At 39.1% G+C, this 14,371-nt stretch overlaps 1 protein-coding gene and 1 pseudogene across 10 annotated transcripts in view; one reads left to right on the plus strand and one right to left on the minus strand.

Moving 5' to 3' along the window:
- CDH12 (cadherin 12) overlaps nucleotides 1-14,371 on the minus strand; it is a 788,808-nt gene that overhangs the window by 49,444 nt on the left and 724,993 nt on the right. The window lies entirely within an intron of this gene.
- LOC121930192 lies at nucleotides 12,274-12,404 on the plus strand (annotated as a pseudogene).

Raw genomic sequence — 14,371 nt, forward strand, 5'->3', positions numbered from 1 at the left:
CAGCAGGAACAAATTTTGAAATACTTTGCTTTTACATATGAGAGAAAATTGAACAATAATTCCATCCCTCTTCACCACCTTAAGTTCAATGTAACATGTTTGAGAGTTTTTAAATATAAATGGCACATGCCATTTAAATGGGTTTAAATGCAACCACAAGATATAGTGGGCCCTTGGTATCCACCAAGGTTTGGTTACAGGACCATGTATACCAAAATCTGTTAGTGCTCAAGTTCCATTATATACAATGACATAGTAAAGTGGTGTCCTTTTTATAAAATGGCAAAATCAAGGTTTGCTTTTTGGATTAATTTTCTTTTTTAAAAAAATAAATAAATAAATTCAAGTTATTCAGAATGTGAACAATATGCATAATTATAATAATACGCATAATATGCAAATTAGATGCCCAGTTATGAGACACTTGAATATAGCTACCCTACTCTGAACTCTAGCTTTGTTTTTCCTTGTTCATAAATCAGGCCTGTGTCATGTGTGACTTCTGAATGGTAACAGAAACTTAATCAAAGACAGTGTAGATGGCTGGTGTTAGACTTGATGGATCACAACATGGATTGAAGGTGAGAGGGGAGGATGAAATGTGGAGTTGTAGTCCAAACAACAAAGTTTCCGATTTCTGGGTCACATGTCATCCCTGCCTATCTTACATTCTCTTTATATCTTTGGCGGAATAAAGACCACCCAAAAAGGGCGGTCTCCCGCCACCCTGGTTTGCTCCACAAGGGAGCCGCAGTGGACAAACTGAGTGGCTCCATCACGGAACAAAAAGAACCTGCAAAAAGCAATGGTGCACTTGCGGCATCACAAAGGCGCCAGGATGTGCGGATGCTAAGCATCCATCTCGTCAAAATGGCGGGTCTCGTGTGTACAGGGCACCGCCCTTTTGACGCCCCCGTCACGTGCTAGGGGTGAGGCCAATATGGACGGTGCATCCTCGGCCAACCCCTAGCACATGACGGGGGCACCGCAAAGACCTGTATAAATTAGGCCTTTGCTGTGTAGAGAGACTTTTTGCTTCAAAGTTTGGGGCAGTATAACATTACTCTGCAAGGAGTATTCTGCTTGCCTTTGTTTTCTTTTTGGAAGCTGCACAGCATACTAGTCAATTAAGAGAGGCCTCCCCATGGTAAAGAGTAACTGGCTTTCCTTCAAAGGAATTTGTTAGTCAAAAAGTTTCATATTACTTGAAATGGTTCAGGCTGCAGCAATTTATTTGCATGAATGTGACACCCCACTGTTTTCCAGAAATTTAGCAGCAATAAAAGCTGGGGTCATTTGGACTAATCTGAAACTCTGAAGGATTCTTCAGTTCCTGCCAAACTCAGATTTCTGATGATGTACTGTGTAATTATGCTGCCATCATCCTCCAATAATAGTATCTCAGTAGCATGTGGAGCATCTTAATGGATCTTATTTTGGCAGCATGCTCCTAAGGGAAATAATGAAAATAAACAATATGCGCTGTTTTTTTTTCAACCAACGGGTAAAATGTTAAATCCACTGTGCCATTTCTTTCAAGCAAGAACTGAGATAGGGAGAGGCTAAGAGAAGAGTGAATCCACAACCATGTAGCCCACCTGCCGGAATCTTTATGCAACTGTTCATCTTCTTTTGTTCACAGTAATTGAATTAGACTTTGATTTGACCATGCTTTAAGTAGAAACATTGGAATCAATGAGAATTAAGTTACTTGTGACTAAGCTGGCCCACTGAGCACAGTGAGTTTATTGTAATCATTCACCCTTTCACACTACACAGTTTATGATTCCACACTATGATTCCACTGTAACTGCCATGGCAACATCTTACAAAATCCTGGGATCTGTAGTTCAAGGAGGAACATTTCAAGAGCAAGTGCGGTTTGATTAATAGGACTCTGAGAAGGCCACGGTTCAGATAACCACTCAACTGTGGAAACCCACTGGGTGACTTCAGAAGATGGTACTGTAGTGGCAAACCTCCTTTGGACAACTTTAACAAGGTCACCATAAGTCAGATTTCACTTGAAGGCACATAATGATTTAGAATTCTAAGCCAGAGAGCTCTATTTCTTCTCCCGGTTACAGTCCCCAAGAATCTATATGTGCCTTAGCAGTTAAAATAATATATAATACTATAATTGTGTAGTGTGAATGGGCCTCATTGACATGACTGGGTCAGACCCATCATCAGTTCTTTTTCTCTCCTTGTGCTAGCTTGATGACTAGGATATGAAATCTAGGGCTAATCTATAGAAACAAAATGCATGTACAAAAACTATGGATCATTTGGCACATAGCAAAGTCAAATGACTTCCTCACTTTTCTATCTCATAATGGATTTATTTATTATATTTATATCCAGCTCTACAGTCAGAAAGGCTCTCAGAGCAGCTTACAAATAGTTAATTAGACATTCCCCTGCCCTCAGGCTTATAATCTACAAAGACATGGCACAAAAGGAGAAGGGAATGGCAATGGGGAAGTGTAATAAGTCCAGCAGTTCTTCTCTCCCTCCGAGGTCTGGACCATGGCAGCTGGACTGGAGGGAGGACTCTTCTTCTTACTTTAGGACAGGTTTGGTGCAGCTGACTGTCATTTGTCTCCCTCTGAGGCAGGATGATAATGGATTTCTGGAACCCTCTTGGGAAAGATTGTTGAAGGAAGCTCTGCCATCTATTTTGTGAAAGATTGTGGAAGCAAGCTCTGCCATCTGTTTTAATTCTTGCTGTTACCCGCCTCGATTCTCAAAAGGGAGAGGTGGAATACGAATAAATAAATAAATTATTATTATTATTATTATTATTATTATTATTATTATTATTTTCTTTGAACTTTGTTCATTTTTGTTCCTATTTTGCCAATAACATTTTAACCTTCCTTCCTTCCTTCCTTCCTTCCTTCCTTCCTTCCTTCCTTCCTTCCAAACCTCCCACAGCGTAATACATTTTCACTTCTCACACTACCCTCCAACATAATTTAAGCATGCACACCCTTACTTGTTCAGGAACATATTTTTATCACCACTCAGTGCATGGTAAACTTAAGGTACACAATCTCACCCCTGCCTTTCTTTTCTAAGGTTCTGGAATTTACTGTTTATTCTTGTTGTCTAGAATTTCTTTCCACTAACTCTCTAATGGATCCTTTTCAGTCTGGCTTTCGTCCATTACACTCGACTGAGACAGCTCTTGCCAAGTTTACTGATGATCTTCTCTTGGCAAAATTGAAAAGTCTTTACTCGGTATTGATTCTACTTGATCTTTCTGCTGCCTTCAATACTGTTGATCATGGTCTTATGGTGGATCTGCTCCAGGAACTTGGATTCTCTGGCTCTGTCCTTAACTTGTTCAGATCCTACCTTTCTGATAGGTCATTTGCTGTGATTTCTGGAAGCTAAATGTCCACTCCTGTGCTGCTGTCCATTGGAGTTCCATAGGGCTCCATCTTGGGCCCACTGTTATTTTCTCTTTTTAATTTGTCCCTAGGTAACCTTATTGGGTCCTATGGTTTTCAGCATCACTTATATGCTGATGACAACCAACAGTATTTCTCCACTTGGGAACTCTCTCCAGATGTTGAACAGAAAGTGTCATCATGTCTATCTGCTATTTCTGCTTGGATGCTCCATCGGCACCTTAAGTTCAATATGGACAAGACCGAGCTACTTGTTTTCTAACTCTGCATTATTCATTCTCAATCACAGTTAGTGGCACTAATATTCAACCTGTCTTGGTTTCATTTTTTATTCTTCCCTTTCATTTGTTCCTCAAATTCAGGCCATGGCAAAGTCATGTCATTTCTTTCTTTATAATCTAGTGAGAATCAGGCTTTCTCTTTCAGTTTTTACTGCTAAGACTTTGGTTCACGCACTGGTCATTTCTTGCCTAGTTTACAGTAATTCTTTGCTAACTGGGTTTCCCCTTTCTCATCTTGTCCCCTTGATTTCTGTGCAACATTCTGCCACTAGGATAATTTTTTCCACCATTATGATCATTGTCACTCTGTTGCTGTTGTCCCTTCACTGGCTCCCAATCCCATTTAGAATCCGTTATAAGCTGTTATTACTAACTTCATGGTTTGGCCCCCACCTACTTGTCAGCACTTGTTTCTCCCTATCTTCCTGTTTGTGCTCTGCTCTAGTGATTCAGAGTTGTTGATTGAGCCAAGGATTTCTCTGCCCTTACTCAGATACGCCCCCTCTCCCATGCTGCCCCCCTATTTTTGGATTAGCACCTCTTTAGACTATTTTAAGTCTAAATTAAAGACTATTCATAGAATCATAGAATCATAGAGTTGGAAGAGACTGCAAGGGCCATCCAGTCCAACCCCCTGCCATGCAGGAAATCCAAATCAAAGCATCCCCAACAGATGGCCATCCAGCCTCTGTTTGAAGACCTCCAGGGAAGGAGACTCCACTACACTCCGAGGGAGTTTGTTCCACTGTCGAAGAGCCATTACTGTCAGGAAGTTCTTCCTAATGTTGAGGTGGAATCTCTTTTCCTGGAGCTTGCATCCATTGTTCCGGGTCCTGTTCTCTGGAGCAGCAGAAAACAAGCTTGCTCCCTTCTCAATATGACTTCCTTTCAAATATTGAAACAGGGCTATCATATCACCTCTTAACCTTCTCTTCCCCAGGCTAAACATCCCCAGCTCCCTGAGTCGTTCCTCATACGGTATGGTTTCCAGACCTTTCACCATTTTAGTCGCCCTCCTTTGGACACGCTCCAGTTTCTCAACATCCTTTTTAAATTGTGGTGCCCAAAACTGGACACAGTATTCCAGGTGGGGGCTGACCAAAGCAGAATACAGTGGCACTATTACTTCTCTTGATCTAGACACTATACTTTTATTGATGTAGCCTAAAATTGCATTGGCCTTTTTAGCTGCCGCATCGCACTGTTCACTCATGTTCAACTTGTGGTCCACTTGGACTCCCAGATCCCTTTCACATGTAGTTTCATTCAGCCAGGTGTCCCCCATCCTATATTCTATTTAGAAAGCCTTCCAATTTTCATCCTGAGTTTATGACCATATTATTTGTATTAATTTACACTTTTATAGTATTTATAGTATTGTTTTAACTTTATTATATTAATATTTTATTAATTTTTAATCTTGTTTGTGGTTTTAGATTGTGCCACATAGGCAGGCTTTTGTTTCTATTTTGAATTGTTGTTTTCTCTCCTTTGTAAAGCACCATGTAAAGCCTATGGTGCTATACAAATAAAAGTAATAATAATAATAATAATCCAATTATTTGAACCCAATTATTTAAACCTGTGCTTGTCAGGATATCTGAAGTGAGCGGGAGGTGACATTTATTATATATGTATTTTTCTAATGTGTCTAAAACCAGTACTATTTTGCTGGTCCATTGGCTACAACTGTTTCTTTTTTTCCTGGAAACTCAACATGGATTGACTGATGGCTTTTGGCACTGGTCCATAGACTACCACTTTGAGCAACATTGCTGTAAATTACACCACCATGGCTTTCAGTAACTTTTGCATTATCATTGTAAATTTAAGCATGTTGTGATCTTGGTGTGTGCTGAATCAATATTGCTACTGGTTCAGTATAAACAGAAGAATGCATTAATCTCTTTATTCTAGTTTCTCCTCAGATTGCATTTGACCATATGGAATTACACTTCAAAAGAATTTACAATGGGGGCAGCATGGTTTGTGTATTGGGCTAGGACTCTGGGTACCGGGGTTTGAGTTCAGTCACTGGAGAAATCAGACTCTCTCAGCATCAATGGAAGGCAACTGTCAGCTTCCTCTGAACAAATCTTGCCAAGAAACTCAGAAACAATAGGAAGACAAATGACAACAATATAAAGCATTTGAAACCCTACAGTATTATGGGACCTTAAATGGGCTGGCAAACAAACAAAAAGATAAAAAAAAAAGCAACATGACAATCTTATGTGGAGAATGGCAGCCCTGAAAAACCTGTGACTGACAAAGCTGAATGTCGTGTCCTGTCTTATATTCATGATTTTGCAATGCTAAGAAAAGACATCATAGGCTGCATCTGCACTGCAGAAATAATCCACGTTGACACTACTTTAACTGTCATGGGTCAATACTATGGAATTTTCTGACCTGTAGTTCTGTGAAACATTTAGATTTCTCTGTCAGAGAAGGTTGGTGCCACAACCAACTAGGTTCCTAAAATTTCATAAGGTTGAGCCATGACAATTCAAGTGGTGTCAACCTAGATTATTTCTGCAGTGCACTCTCTGTGTGCATTCATGATCTAAAAAGTATTAGATTCTACAAAATAGGCATATTTATCTGGTCTATGAGGAATAGGACAGAGAAAGAAAATCAGGAATAAATGCCAGAAACAAAATATAAATCAAAAACAGATCAGTGATGATGTCATAAATGCATAAATAAAGGAATAGCTATGCATGTTTCTAACTCAAGTTTTATGCACACACTTGCAAGTAAAATGCTCAACCTAATATTCATACAGCGCACGGGGCTACTGTGGAACAAATCAATGTCATTTGACCTTGACATTTTAGAACTGTGTGATATTCAGGGAGTGACACTGTTTTGCCAAAAGAAGAAAAAGGAAAGAAAAGAACTTCCCAGAGTTAGATAATGGAAGGAGGAACTGCTTTTGCCCTTTGGCATTCTGCCACATGTTTATTTACTACAATTTTCAAAAGTTACAAAAACTAAGATATAAATAATCTTCTCAAAGGGGGGGGGGTTGTTTTCAATAATGCAGACAATTATAGGCAATTAGCTCATAAAGAGACATTAGATTATATTTATCAGACCAGGTAAGAGAGAGTGTGCACACATACATACCTACACACACAGAGAGAGAGAGAGAGACTCTTCCATATTTATAATCCATGTACCTTGTATTAACTGAAGTGTGAGTTGCCTTGGAACCCATGTGAGAGAATGTTAGGTTATACATTAAGTAATTAATTAATTATGGGAAGCAACATTGATCATGCAGATAAATACACCAAAATCTACTGGTCTGGGTGATTAAGCTAGCTTTCAAAGCTTATTGGCTACTTCATCTGGCAATTTTTTTTTAAAAAAAATATACATATGAGTAAAAGATATAGTGCTGTAGTCATAGGTAGTACAGCTGGTAAAATGGGGTGTTTTGGGGGCTGAATCAATTAATTTGGAAATAAATCGATTCAGCCCAGGTGGGAACCAAGCAGAATCCAATCGAATTTGAATCTGCCTTGGTTCCCCCTCTGGCAGCGGCTTTCCCGGCCATACTTCCATGCTCCGCCGTCAGTCCTCCATCTTCCCAGACTGCCTCTTTTCTTCCGCTCCGGCCTCTCCTCTACCCCTGCTATGGTCACGAAGGATGGAGGGAGACATGGCGGGGAAGCTGCGGCTGTTGCTTCCTGTACCGATTCTTGAAACTGGGGCAAACATAGTGGGAACCATACTGTTTGCTGAACCAGTTTCAGGAATCGGTGCAGAAAGCAAATCAAGAGATAAGTGGGAATGAGGCCACTGTCAACTAAGCACTTTGTTGTTGTTATTTGAACAATGCATTTGCTATGTATAATTTGTTCTCTAGACTTCTTTGGCACAAGCTGTGAGATGCTGTGTCCAATGCACACAGAGACACACAGGCTGAACGCTGAAAATTGCTGAGAATATCTCTGTCCTTGAAGGGTTTTATACCCTAGATAGGAAGTTTATAGAACACCCATAAATTTGTTCTAACAATTGCACTTGGGACAGAAGGTCATAGTTTGTCCAGACTTTCTCAAAGCTTTTTGGAATTTGACCAGAAATGACCACATTGCTTCAATGAACTCATACACGTCTAAAATTTCAATATTACTCCAAGGATGAGCTAGATATGAGAACAGTATATAGGCAATCAGGAGAGTATACACCCATGCATGAGATAAGACAAGAGAGTGGGTCTCTGCTTGTCTTTGCTGACAAGGTACAGTAATGGGTACAACAACAACAAAAAATGGGATTAGAATCAGTGGCCACATAAGTAAGAATCAACTCAGCACCACTCAAAAGGGCAAGTTGAATCCAAATGTCACATATGCTTGAATTACTTAAAGGAAAAACCTTGTAATTTACACTTGCACAAATTGCCTTTTGCTCAGCTGAAGTTACCCAAATGGCACCAGTGACTGGGGGAAATGTCAAATTGCATTAGGTTCATTGCTTTACTTTTTGCTTCCCCTATGGAACATCAAACATCTGGGAGGTAACAGAACTCTCACAGAGTATGAAATGCATAACAGTATGAACAATCCTTCTACCTGTATGTGTAGCCCAAAGGGATTTTCTATCCTCTTAAGCCTCAAGCTGACTCACACATCTCTATTCATGACTCAGGGACTCATTTTATGATACAGAAGCATAGATGACATGTTTGTATGCTAGGGTGTTCGTCTTTTCAAAGCTGCATAAAGCCAGGGAGATTGAACACAGAGAAAGAGCAGGAGAATGGTATTGAATTACAGAACTCTCTCCAGCTGTATTTCTTTCAGCCTTGGAAGCCCAAATGGTGTTTGGCAGTATTGTTTAGTACTTTCTCTTCTTTCAACTGTCCTCTTACCAAGTTAGCTTCTACAAGTACAAGTACAGCAAGTTTCAATAGATGTATATCATCATGTGCCAAAATAATCTCTTTTTGCACAACTCTACCAAATCACTCAGGCCATCAAACAGGTGGCTTTGCTTTGTGTCCTATTACAAACAAAGCCAGCATGGTATAGTGATTTGGATGCTGGACTATGACTCTGGAGACCAGGCTTCAAATCCCTGGTGAGCCATGGAAATTCACTGGGTGACACTGGGCAAGTCACACTCTCTTAGCCCTAGTAGAATGCAAAGGCAACCCCTTTCTGAACAAACCATGTCAAGAAAACCCTATGATAGGTTCACCTTAGGGTTGCTATACGTTGGAAATTACATGAAGGCCCCTAACAACAAAACTTCAATATATATCACTTGGTAGGTATGGGTTGTTATCATTTATATTTGTTAGACATTATTTTTCCTAACAGCCACTAGCACAATGACATAACAACAACAACAACAACAATAATAATAAGCAAAATTGACAAAAAATAAAAATAAAACCAATAAATTTATACTATAAAACAATAACTCCTTTCCACCACCACTACCCCCCTTAAAAAAAATAACTAGATAGCTACATTTGCTTCAGATGGCATAAGGTTGATATCTGAACAGCTCTAATCAAAATCCTTCAAGTGCTTGAAAGCAGAGAAATATATTAATCTGGAACTGATAAAGTTGATAAAGGCCTCATTTGTGGAGACATTTCTTTGAGCTTGTTTGGAGGTTCTAGCAGGGGAGCGCAGCTATTGTATACCATTGACCGAAGAACTGTACACTCTTTCTATCTGGGATGGTCGTCCTCTTCCACCAAGTGCGCAGCTTCGGGAGGGACGCACATGGAGTGGTGAGGGAGGAAGAGGACACCCGCCTATCCAGCCAGATCAGTCAAATCAACCCTGGTGATCAATGGGATGACAGATGTTGCAGCCAGATCGCCCTCACATCTGAGACATTTCCATTAGTGAGGCTACTGCTAGAAAATGGCTTCTTGACAAAATCAACATTTGTGTTAACCTCTTCTGTCCATTGTAAGCAATTGTCTACAATAATCATGTACTATTGTTTGTACTGAATGAACTATAGTTAATAAATCCATGGCAGTTCAGGAAAGGCAATGTGGTTTGTCTTAATGTCATTTCTTATTCTAACCATACACCCAAATAGAATGAACGTGGGCAATGGGACAGAAATCTGGAGGACTGATAACATCACACCCCTCCAGGATAAAAGTTGAGAGGAAGTCTCCAGAAGAGGGAGAAGAACAAATGCACAGAAAAGTGAATGAACAGAAAAGAGATTAACACTCAAAACAATGGTCGTGCACTTATATAGCATTTAGAGTGTTCATAGATGATTATCACAATAATTCCTACAGTATCTCTGTAAAGTATACCACTACTATTAAGATTCATCCTTGATATTTTCTATTGTTGGTAGAATAGCAGTGACTCTATTCATAAAATGAAAGGTGGGTTATGTCCTGTCAAGTCCCATGGTTTTCAATCTGTACAGATCTCTCCTCAGTATCTTATCAGGGATCTGTAATGACTCACAAGTTTCCTTTCTACCTTGCTGTCTAGCAATGCTGTCAAGAAAAATGTGTTCTTTTTTAAAAGAAGAGAAGCTTTTTTTTTTGTTGTTTTTTATATATACCGCTATTCCAAAGATCATAGCGATGAACAGCAAGTAAGCTAATTAGCAAGTAAGCTAATTTGCCCCCAACAGTCTGGGTACTCATTTTAGCGACCTCAGAAGGATGCAAGCCTGAGTCGAGCTTGGGCCCTTTTGCTGGTCTTGAACTCGCAACCTTGTGGTTTTGAGTGAATGGCTGCAGTACAGGCATTTAACCACTGCACCACCAGGGCTTTTAAAGCTATGTGGCTGATTAATTGCAATTAGAGTAGACTCATTGAGTCAATTGTTGAGTGGGGAGTCAACACACCCATTGATTCAGTGGGTCTTCTCTTGCTCAGATTAAAAAGAAGATTCATATCAATATTTATATAACATGTATACTCTAGTCCATCAGTAATAAACTTTATAATATCCTCCCTAACCTTGTTCCTTCCAGATGTATTATATAAAACTTTCCATTTTCCTCAGCTTGCACAGCCATTGCAAACTATAAGCCAACACATTTGGAGTTAGTCAGACTGGAGAAGACTGCTGGGCTAGCAGATTCATATATGACAGAAACCAAATTGGCTTTGAATGAGTTATGCATGGTCGAAGTCTCTTTTTCTTTCTTTCTTATTAAGAAATCCTTCTGGCTTGCTTAAATATGAAAGCTTATGTATCATTTTCATAATCTCATAAACCATCTAATTCTCCATCCATTTCCATTTTATCTGAATAGTTTCAAACCGCTTTTGCACACCTCACGAGAACAGGCAAACCATAAACTGTTTATTGACTGGATAATGTTTTGGGGTAAAATTGTACTTTCCCTCAATTGTTAGCTGTTTTCTTTCTTTTCGTTTTTTTTTTTTAAAATTAAGGTGAATTATGGGTTTGTCAATCTTTAAAGCAATAACTGACCAAAATGGGGGGGGGGGTGTTATCCCAAGACTTAGGCCCCCATTCACCCTTCACATTTGATATCAATTTAATATTAAAAAGGACACTAAGGTGGGCAACATGGAAAGGTGACCCCAAGGTGGGAACCTGACCATACCATATTTGGAAATCCAGTTGGTTCTAGCAAGGGAGTCAGAAAGGCACCCACCACAATGAGATAACCCAAGGCATAATCCCTTTTGTCTATGGAGGGTGATAATGGGATCATGTCCAAAGGAGATGGCTGTGCATATACAAACAAAAGAGGCTTCTCCAGGAGTGCAAGATTTCCTTTGTCTGAGATATTCATGCCACTCATCCAAACATTTCCCTCAATCTTCTGACCAGTCTTCCCCACTAGAAAACCATGTAGCAGTGAGGTAATCCATTCATTCCATGATTATTGCCCTAGGATATGATTTTATGTATATATACCACTGCCTGCACACTAGCAATTTGGTCTAGTTTGGGACTATGCAGACACCTTGTTATATCTACTAGACTCCTCAATAAGCTGGCCAACCCATTTGCCGAGACTGTTATTGAGCCATCTCCATTCTGGACACTCCTTGATTGGAACCAGGCTTCAAGATCGGTACAGTATCACCATTTGCAAGGCCTCCACTATTCACCTTCTCCCACCTTTGCTTTGTTAGTTCTTGTGTCTGTGCATGAGTGTGTGTGCTTGTGCGTGTGTTGATTATATTCTTAATAAAATTACAAAACCTGTTTGGAATTGCCTCTGGAGTTCTGTGTGATTTGGAACTGGTGTAAAAAGATTTAAGGTCTCAAGGCTGAATGTCGTCCATCCAAGGTATTTTATTTGAGCTGTTTAAATTCTTATAAAACATATTAATTTGTGGGTGTCTTCTCAGGACCCCAGCTATTTGGGTAGCAGGGCTTTCCTCTTGAGTGGATAACATCTCTTTGCTAAAATTAGAGTAAAAGCAATAAGATATATAATAAGAAGTATAATAGTAAGATAGATAAGATATATATACAGTATGATATATAAGATACATAACACCATTGTTAGTGTTCTCCATTGTGACTTTTATCTCTCGAGGGATATATACTTTGTACTAAAATTAAGTAGTAGGTGTATCGCTTCTCGGCCTTTTGGCTAAGATCAAGTGTAGTAGTAGGTGTCTCCATGAATGTAACTATTCCCGTAGGAACTTATTTCTTTGTGTATAGTGCATTATGTATCTAAATGACTTCTGCATTATCCCTTTCATTGTCAAGAAGGAGGTGACAAAGAAGCCATAGAACAAATCTGCTACTAAATATGAATTAACTACTTAACTTAATTTGTTTGATTCAATAATGTATAATTTACCTCAGATAATTACACAGGCTCTGCCATTTAAATTGCAAGTAAATTCATTTCTTCCTCCTGGAGAAGATGGATTAAAACAGTTGGAAATCAGATTTAGTACCCTTATTGGATGTGGGCTTTGTATATTTTAGTACAACAGTAAGCTGTGCTCTTTCAACTTACAGGTTCTTCCAACTTTCATCTTTCTCACATAAAGACACATTCTTCCACTTGTCAGACAACTGATTCTTTTATGATTATGTAACATCCTCTGATGCTTTGTCAAACAAATACTGTCTGGAAATATGAAACCATGGGCTATAGGTAGATGACCTGCAGGCCCAGCCCTATTATTGAGCAGAGTTAGACTATCACATCAAGATGGAAAGATGGTAAAGCAGTAGAAAACTACTGGATGTGCCTCCTAGATTTTCCACTTGTTTGTCTTGGCACCATCAAGGCATGTAGCAAGGGGCAGAGAGTAAAATGTTTAGCCCCCATAGGAAAATTTCTCCCCCAATTATTTTCTAAGTCGCCAAATTTCAACCACTGAAGCAACCTAAAATCTCAGTTGAGCATTTAGAAATAGAAAAGTGACCAGGGGAATGGTGAACACAGCAAGTGTAAGAATTCTAGGTATGAATAATTTACAGTGCTCTCTCCTTTTCCTCAATGCTAGAAATTTGGAGTCTGAAGGATAATTTCATTGGAGGGGCAGAATTATCATTTGGAGGTTCATGTCCTCATTGTGCATCCCCAGAGCTACACCCCTGGGTTCATCTTTTCATTCAGCTTAGGAAACAAAATGTATCTTGGGCCAGCCTTGGTCATGCCAGTATAATGCTGGTATATTCAGGACCCAACTAGGGTGAATTATTGTATAGATTTCAATCATTCTTTAGTAGAGAAAATTTCTAACAATTCTGTTCCATACCTGATGAATATGGTCAAGGCATTATCCACCAAATTTATGCTTTGGAACTTTTTGTATATTTTTAATGTTAACTTTATTTTTAAAAAAATTGTATTGTAACGTTTTTAAAACATTTTTATCTGTAGGCCACCTTGACTCCCTTTCTGGGAGAAAGGTGGCATACTAAATAAATAAATAAATAAATCATATCTAAGAACTCAGATCTAATACCTGCCATTAGTGATTGGAGAAACCCATGTTTTCCTCCTCGGTCAGTGAAACCTTGAGGAGAATTTTTTTAAAAAATATTCTTCCCACAAATCTCCCTTTCAAATGGTGATTTCTTCTCTCCCTTTCAGCAGCCAGCGAAATATTTTTCACAGATTTCTCTGAATGACAATAAAAGACAAGGCGAATAATTACGCTAATTACTTTGCATTTCAAACTCAATTACCATGTCAAAAGGAAGTTTGGCAGAGGTTTAAAGCACATTTCTATGCTTAAAAACCCCTGAAGGCATACACACAAAAGGGGGAAAAAGACCATTCTCAACAAATAAACTGTGATTGAAGCCCCAACAAGAAATGGTAGAGTTGAGGGGACCTTCAAGGACCATCCAGTCCAACCCCCTTCTGCTATGAAGTAATACATAGGAATACATGGCATACTAGAGGACATTTATTATTATTATTATTATTATTATTATTATTATTATTATTATTATTATTAACCTTTATTTATAAAGCTCTGCAAATTTACACAGTGCAGTACATACAATCTTTTTAATCGGACAGTTCCCTGCCCTCAGGCTTACAATTTAACAAGACACAACACAAAAGGAGAAGGGAGTAATGGTGAGGAAGGGACCTCTCTAGTAGCATGTCCTAGAGGACATGTAGTCTGACCCCTGTTCAACATCAGGATGTCACTGGAAGATGGGACAAACTGAGGGTTTTCTTGGCATAAAGAG

Source organism: Sceloporus undulatus, chromosome 4 (genome assembly GCF_019175285.1).
Source record: "Sceloporus undulatus isolate JIND9_A2432 ecotype Alabama chromosome 4, SceUnd_v1.1, whole genome shotgun sequence".
Lineage (NCBI taxonomy): Eukaryota > Metazoa > Chordata > Lepidosauria > Squamata > Phrynosomatidae > Sceloporus > Sceloporus undulatus.